Here is a 9,307-nt window from a genome sequence, read left to right as displayed (position 1 = left end):
AGAGGAGCTCTAGAAAGATGACAGAATTAAATTCCAAAGAAAACCCATAAACTGCTCGTAGAAGTGAGAGAACATTTACCTTTCTTGTAGCAGCACGACTGTCTGATGAATATTTATTACTGATACATTTCTTACCGTTTAATTATCGACAAAACATTTCTTATTCTCATAGCTTCCTAAAGCTGGTTTTTTATGTAACAACTTGTCACCGCCATTTTGAGATGCTTGTTGAAACGTTTGTGACTGTCGTTATGTTCACACGTTTCATATTAAATGTCGCGTCACTTCATCAGGTTTAGTTATTCTTGTAAGACTCATCATTACTATAACGTTGTTATTTATTATTAAGACGGCTACTCTATACCAGCCCTACTGTTATTGGCTGTTTCGTCATCAACATGTACAAATTCTTGACCTTTCAACTTGTTGTTAGGACGCGTTCGAAGAAAACATGATAGAAATAAATGACGAAAAGACAATTGAAATTTAAACCGGGCGTGGCCTAAGTGTCAGTGAGATAGGCTGTTTATCGGAAGGGTGCGTTATATCAGTAACAGTCATTACCGTTGGTCACTGCTACTGTTTTTTATAACGATGTTTTTAATCTTTTTATCTTTAATAAAATAACTTTTCATCCATCAAAAACTTTCAACAGTTCCTGATTTTTATTTTCCAGGAACAGAATTTTGTAGTTCGTATTTTTGACAAGAAAAATATCGAATTTTGTTTCTTCAACAATAACTATCGCTTCTTCATCTTGTGTTTAGCTGCTGTCTTATATTTAATGTCATAACAAACTTGCATATTATGTATGATTTACTAGAAAAATCCCCTCGGTGGACTCAGCAGACAGCCCGATGTGGCTTTGCTATAAGAAAACACACACACGCACGCAAACACCAGAAAATATTTGTTTTATAAAACACGATATACGAATCTAACCTACACGAGGTTTCGCTTCCTTTTTTCCTCTATTTTAACCTCTGGCCTACAATTCGCCTTCACTCAGTGTTAGATATTCTTTATTATCAACTTTCCCGCGTTGTTTGTTTAGTTTCCAAAAGAATGGTTTGTCCTACATGTTCAGTAAGTAAATAAAACCTGGTTCTCTTATCCTTCAGTTTATTATGAGGCTTCAAAATAAACCCTGTATTATAAACTGTTCAGTATGCAGTATGTTTCTATTTCTCTTATGTATGTTTGTCTATGTTTGTGTGTGTGTGTACATAGAAATCAAGAAAACCGGTGAGTAGTATAAAACACAGAATTCTGTACTTCACTGTAAAAGTATTTGTAACGTCTTGTTTCATTTCACTGCAACAAAAGTCTTTATTGTACTGTAATAAAATAAGAACATTTTTGTTTAGCTGTAACACGGTATCCTTTAGTCTCGTTTGAAAACATCATAACTTTTGTGGGTGATCTCGTGCGCTAACTTTACCAGTGCGCTAACTTCTTAACCAGAATGATACAATAAAACAAAGCTTTAATTTTACTGTAATACTTACGGTAAAAGCAGAAACTATTGATGTAACATCACAGAATAACACAAATTTTGCGCTTTCGGGCTGTTGAAACGAAATGGAAATCACATTGCAGGATTATTCTCAAGATGCACGGCTGTTGGATGGAGTAGGACTTGACGTAGTGATATCAACTTTAAAAGACACACGGAGATTCTTCATCCTAAGGAGAAAACATATTAGCTTAGAGTGAAGGTAGCTTGTCAACACTGCCAACTATTTAGCCTACTCTTCTCTGACCGAATAGTAAGATTTCACTGTCACACCTATAATGCACTCTCAACTCCAGCCACGGACATTGACTGTTTTTACGATAATCACGGAATATTAGATTCATAGTACGGCACCACAATCATTTGGCCACGCTGATATATATACTTAGAGCTAATGCAATACTGTAAGTCTAGAGGTTGTGTCACATCATGCTGGATGAGAAACAGACTACTAATAATTAGTAATGTGGAGAAAACCCACTTGTAGAGAAATATATATATGTACAAATATGTATGTAAAGATATATATATATAAAAACGGCTCGTTTGGGTTGAGAAAGTTTTTTACGTAGAGGAGCGAACAACGTTTCGACCTTCTTCGGTCATCGTCACGTTCACAAAGAAAGGAAGAGCCAACTGACCGGAAGCTGACCACATGTTTGAAATGGGTTGTGTAGCTGAGTTTCGGAATGTAGAGGGCGTGCTTAGATGTTTGAATATATAATTTTATATTATTTATTATATTATTATTATTTATTATATTATTATTATTTATCATATTATTATTATTTATTATATTATTATTATTTATCATATTATTATTATTTATCATATTATTATTATTTATCATATTATTATTATTTATTATATTATTGGTATTTATTATATTATTATTATTTATTATATTATTATTATTTATCATATTATTATTATTTATCATATTATTATTATTTATCATATTATTATTATTTATTATATTATTATTATTTATTATATTATTATTATTTATCATATTATTATTATTTATTATATTATTATTATTTATTATATTATTATTATTTATCATATTATTATTATTTATTATATTATTATTTATCATATTATTATTATTTATTATATTATTATTATTTATTATATTATTTTTAATACAGGTATAAAGGTGTTCCTTTATATTGGTTTATTTTGGGCTTGAGTTGTTGTATAAGTAAGGCTTCTTTAATTTTGCGTTTGTTTATGTTTGTTTCTTTATTTAGTATTTGAGTGTTTTCTATGGTTATGTTGTGTTTATTTGACTTGCAGTGTTCGAAAACATGTGAAGGTGACTTTATGTTCTTTAAATCTGGTTTCCATTTTTCTACTTGTTTCTCCAATATAGAAGTCGTGGCAGTTATCACATTGTATTTTATAAATAATGTTGGTGTGGTGTTTGTCAGTGTAGTTTTTACACAGTATAGACCTCAGTTTTGTGCTTGGTTTTGAATAAATTTGGTATTAACTGGAATGTCATATTTTGTTACTAGGTTTTTGCCAAATGTTGGTTATTTGTTTGCTGATGTCAGGAATATATGGTATACAGCAGTATATGGTTTCGTGATTTTTTGATTCGTGAGCTGTATTTACTTTAGTTGGTTGATTTTGCTTTTTGTCTAGGTGTGTGCGTATAATGTTTTCTACGGTTTGTGGAGGGAACTTATTGATGTTGATGAAGTATTGTTTTATTTTGTCTAATTCATCGTTAATTTTATCTGGTGAGCATAGTTTTATGGCTGTGTTTATTTGGTTTCTTAGAATGTTTAGTTTTTGTTTTGTTTCATGTGCTGAGTCCCAAGGAATGTATAGTCCAGTATGGGTGATTTTTCGGTGGATTTCTGTTTTGAATTGTGTGTCGGTTCTTGTAATTTTGAGGTTAAGAAATGATATTTGATTGCTTTCTTCCTGTTCACATGTGAAGTTAATGTTGGGATGTATAGAGTTAATGTGATTGAAAAAATTAAGTATGTGTTCTGTATATGTGAATCCCGCAACCGTGTCATCTACATATCTGTACCAGTATAGTGGTGGATGTAATGCTGTGTTAATTGCTTGTGTTTCAACTTGTGTCATAAAAATATTGGCTAGAACTGGTGATACTGGGTTGCCCATGCTATAGACATTCCCAAGGACCAGTTATCAACCTTCATAGAATTCACCACGATAAAGACAAACTTCATGTTCAACAACCACAACTATATACAAACAAATGGCCTAAGCCAAAGAATAATAGGTTTCGTTTACTGTATTGTAAAAACTCTGTTGTCAACACCTATCTGTTCACAAATGTGCATTAACACGTCGGCTGCCATGTGTTCCACCGGTGGGTCACAACGGACGTCATGAACCACGTGACACACCTATGACTCACATACCACAATTAGTTTCAAGTAGCTAATCACATATAGTATAGTAACCACTATGTATAATAGACACCTGGGTTAAGTAAAAGAAAAGAGATGTTGCCTCCATGGTAGGAGTTATTAATACGACTGGTGGCAGCGAACGCATTTAAAAAGTTAAAAATAAATTAACTGTAAAAAATACAATAAAACTGTCACTTGGTAAACTTCTATAACAGAATATTGTTATTAAATAGCTACAATAAATTTACGTGAAATGATAGTATCATGAATACTGATTAGAAAAAGAAAGATACGAAAACGTCAACAAAAATTGTTGCTATGAGATATAGTCTTGCCATCTAGTGACCAATAATGAAAGCAATAAATTTTTATTTGCCAATAAGTGCAGAATGAGTTTCATATGGTGAATATATTTTCCAATTGTACATATAAAATGATTCAGATTAAGAACAAATCAAGCAGTTTATTAAAATTAAGGTGTGTTTGAATTATTAGCAAGAAATAATTAATATACATATGTCCACCTAGATCACTACGTATCGTAAAAAACACACACTACAACACTCGATAATAAATGCAGTTGTCGATTGTTGTCGTTTCAGTTATAAGTTTTTAATTGTAGGTAGCGCTGTAACACTCAAGAAATGCGGGTTTGGATAAAATATTTTTTTCTGAAGTGTGGTTAGACATTTCTTAACACAAATTTTATAACACTTGAGAATTAATAACACCTACAGGTCAAGTTTGTCATCTTAGGTCATTGTCGTTTCATTTTCCTCAGCAACGTTTCGCCATACGGATAAGTGTTAGCATGTGAGCATAGTGAGTTTGACCGTTTCATCTTTGGGCCCGACATGACCAGATGGTTAAGGCACTCGACTCATAATCCGAGGGGCGCGGGTTCGAATCCCTGTCACACCAAACATGCTCACACTTTCAGCCGTGGGAGCGTTATAATTTAACGGTCAATCCTACTATTCGTTGGTAAAGAGTAGCCCAAGAGTTGGCGGTTGGTGGTGATCACTAGCTGCCTTTCCCTCTAGTCTTACACTGCTAAATTATGGACGGCTAACGTAGATAGCCCTCGTGTAGCTTTGCACGAAATTCCAAAACAAACAAAAATTCTCACCCTACAAAGGGCACTACATTGTTCAAGATGGTTCAGAGAAAAGATACGGCAGTACAGAACATGAAATGTTATATCGTTTTTTTTTCATCAGGCGTTTCGCGAGAGTTCTCAGACCTGCTGCGTTTCCTCTGCTTAATGATCCACTGAAATAACATTTCGAAGAAGGACAACTGGAAAACATCAAATGAAATCTTGAGAAGTGTTGTAGGGGACCGAGCTGTTTAAGATAGTTAGAGAACTTATAATGGTGGTTCTCAGTTTGCCCTTGAAGAAGAAATATCCATCTGATGGCCCGGCATGGCCAAGCGTGTTAAGGCGTGCGACTCGTAATCTCAGGGTCGTGGGTTCGCATCCCCGTCGCGCCAAACATGCTCGCCTTTTCAGCTGTGGGGGCGTTATAATGTGACGGTCAATCCCACTATTCGTTGGTAAAAGAGTAGCCCAAGAGTTGGTGGTGGGTGGTGATGACTAGCTGCCTTCCCTCTAGTCTTACACTGCTAAATTAGGAATGGCTAGCACAGATAGCCCTCGAGTAGCTTTGTGCGAATTTCGAAATCAAACAAACAAAGATCCATCTTTCGAAAGCGCTAGGGTTATAATTTTTTTAAAAATCATTTTTATAGTATCGTTATATTTTTTTTTGTTTTCATACTTAATACTAAAACCTTAGGACTAAAGATTTGTTTGTCTGTTTTTGAATTATGCGCAAAGCTACTGGAGGGTTACCTGCGCTAGCCATTCCTAATTTAGTAGTGTAAGACTAGAGAGAAGGCAGCTGGTCATTACTACCCACCGTCAACTCTTGGGCTGCTCTTTAACTAACTAATAGTGGGATTAACCCTTACATTATAACGCCCCACGGCTGAAAGGACGAGCATATTTGGTACGACAGGGATTAGAACCCATGACTTTTCGAATACGAGTTGAACGCCTTAACCCACCTGGCCATGCCGGACCTAAGGACTAAAGAACACATTTTAAGCAGAAATTTCTAACAGGGTGATTGACCTTTGAAATGATGGACGTTATTTGATAAATATTTGTGTAATATATAACATTCAATGTTTATCGGATGGGACGTCTTACACGGACCAACAGGTCCCTTGTTGTCCTTAATTTATACATATATATGATTGTACCGTTGAGAACGTTTATTACCATACAGTTTAGTCCTTTCTTAAAACATATCTCCCTAGTGGTTTATTTGAGAAATAATCATACAGTTTCATGGAATCTCGCACGTGTTTGTACTCTCCATCGTTTGTCAAGCTTCGGTAATAAACCAGATAAATATGTTAAAATATTAGTCTTTGAGGACTAACTTACGAAAGTAACTCAGGTAAATTAGTCCGAAAGACTCCCTCTACAGTTGTTACTTTGAACTAGACACTTAATGGCTGTTCCGCTTTTGTTTGTCTGTCAGAAACATTCTGTCTCGCACCCTAACACCCAGCGGTACAGAGGTGAGTTTGTGTGTTTGTTCGGAATTAAACACTAGGCTGTGCTGTCAGAGTGGGGGGCGATAACCCATAACTCATGACAACAAACAAAATTCTGTTTCAATGATCCATCTACAGAAGAATGATAACCTTGTCAATAGATGGCGCGCTAAGCACAATTCTTTTCCTCTCGTTGATGTCAGTGGCCTACAGATAAAGTATATTTACACACACTATCAAATAGCGGATTGTAAGAGCTATGTAGAAACATTCACACACACTGTCAAACAACGTATTTTAACACATATACTGTAAAACCAAATACATAAATGTTTTAGGACACGCACTACATAACGTAGGCTCTGCTCTTTGTCATTCATTCACTCACACACATAAATTCTGTGTGATCGTTACGAATTATTTGGATCAACATCTTAAGGCAGTTTTAGTGGACTCATTCAGAGCAAACTAATTTGGGGTATTCACATTTTATTCGTTTGAGAAACTCTTGTAGATTGCAACTAAACAGAAGTGTCAGTTTACAATTCAGGGTCGTAAAAATTGCATTCTATAGTCGCTGTAACTATACAGCAAAATCTACATAAACCACTAAAACTGTCCCTCGGTTTCACTTACCATAATTCTTGTTATATAGATCTCACAGTATGGGCAAGGAAGAACAGTGGTCTATTTCAGTTTAACTCTTCTATCCACGTGGCTTTAAGTTGCAGGAGGTATTTCAACCGTCCCTTGCTCTTTCAATGACAGAACTATTGGGTACACACCTTGGCAAGAGAAAGACAAAAAAAATAGCGCGTGCGAAATGTTCTACTCTTATCTTTATCTCGTTAGGAGGCGGGTTGCAGATGTGGATACTCGAAAAGCAACAGTCGTTTTTGTTATTGGTTTGATAAGAAATCGATTAAACAGTTTCGAATAGAATACATCTACTTCAAAATTTGTCACCATATTCGAATAACATCCGTTTATTTGTTTTGGACATTTGATTAAAACGTTTTTCTTGTATTAGCTTTTCTGCTTCACCAATCTTTCTCGTGCAGGGATATCTGGCAATGTTTCCCATTATCCTCCTCACCGATAGCAAGTCTCGCAACTTACAACGCTTAAATTCGGGTTTCGATACGGAGCGCTGAGTAGCACTCAGATAGTCCACTCTGTTTCACTGTGCTTAATAATCTGATTATAACTTATTTATATCATTCTGTCTCTGCCGTGGCTCAGTAGAAAATCTGGCGCTAAAAACTGGTTTGTTCGTTTGTTTTTGAATTTCGCGCAAAGCTACACGAGGACTATCTTCGCTAGCCGTCCCTAAGTTAGCAGCGTAAGACTAGAGGGAAGGCAGATATTCATCACCATCCACCGACAACTCTTGGGCTACTCTTTTATCAATGAATAGTAGGATTGACCCTTACGTTATAATGCCCCCACGGCTGAAAGAACGAACATTTTTGGTGTGACGGGGATTCGAACGCGCGACCCCCAGATTACGAGTGGAGTGCTTTAACCACCTGGCCATGCCGGGCCCGTCACTAAAAAATTGGATTTTGTTGCTTGCAGTTAACAAAGTAGAAATATCCCATGTTTTGTTTGACGCTTTACGGTTACAAACAAACACTGTGTGTGTGTTGTTTATAAACACATAAAAACCTTGTTCCAGGTCTTTCCAGGAAAGTGTAATCTTAAGTCTTCCACTGATAATACGTTTCTGTCTGAGCGTAAGTTTCAATTCGGATTTACGAGCATGCGCACTATTAATACCAAACTCTCAAAGGAACTTGAATGTAACTAAACACGGTGAAGAAATACAATCTCTTGTTTTCCCCCCACCTGCTGAATTGCCGGTTTTGGTTTAGATTTAGATTAATATAATCCTCAATGCGACATAACACAAAACACGACAGTTCATTCGTTCTCTAAACACCGACCGTGTCAGACACTAATGAAAAGCCAACGTATTGATTTTCATTAGTGAAAGTGGAAAGAAATGTAAACATGGCGTTCCCTTACACGCAGAGAAAAAAATCATAAAAAGAAACTAAATCGTGAATACTTTTATTAGATAAAACTGTTCAGACTTTCTCATCTTTTATTAAAATGAACAATACTTTATTTTAATACTTTAAGCATAAACTTTGTTCAGCATAGATTACAACAAATGTGTTAACACGTCTAGACACCAACATGAACCCTGTGGTAACACGTCTAGACACCAACATGAACCCTGTGGTAATGTGTTAACACGTCTATGGTAATAACATGAACTTTGTGGTAATGTGATAAGACATTTATGGTAATAAAAAACGCTTCATCTGCCAAGCAGTTCCTATTGAGATTTTAATGTTGAGAATAGTCAGGATTCAGTTAGGATCAGACCTGGTTCTGGACTTGTCACGTAGTATAGTTAGGACCAAACCTGGATCTGGACTTGTCACGTAGTATAGTTAGGACCAAACCTGGATCTGGACTTGTCACGTAGTATAGTTAGGATCAGACCTGGTTCTGGACTTGTCACGTAGTATAGTTAGGACCAAACCTGGATCTGGACTTGTCACGTAGTATAGTTAGGACCAAACCTGGATCTGGACTTGTCACGCAGTATAGTTAGGACCAAACCTGGATCTGGACTTGTCACGCAGTATAGTTAGGATCACACATGGATCTGGACTTATCACGTAGTATAGTTAGAATCATACATGGATCTGTACTTGTCACGTAGTATAGTTAGGATCATACATGGATCTGTACTTGTCACGTAGTATAGCTAGGTTCAGACCTGTATCTGGACTTGTCACATAGTATAGTTAGA

This window comes from Tachypleus tridentatus, chromosome 10, assembly GCF_004210375.1.
Source record: "Tachypleus tridentatus isolate NWPU-2018 chromosome 10, ASM421037v1, whole genome shotgun sequence".
NCBI lineage: Eukaryota > Metazoa > Arthropoda > Merostomata > Xiphosura > Limulidae > Tachypleus > Tachypleus tridentatus.
This window is presented reverse-complemented; position numbering follows the sequence as displayed.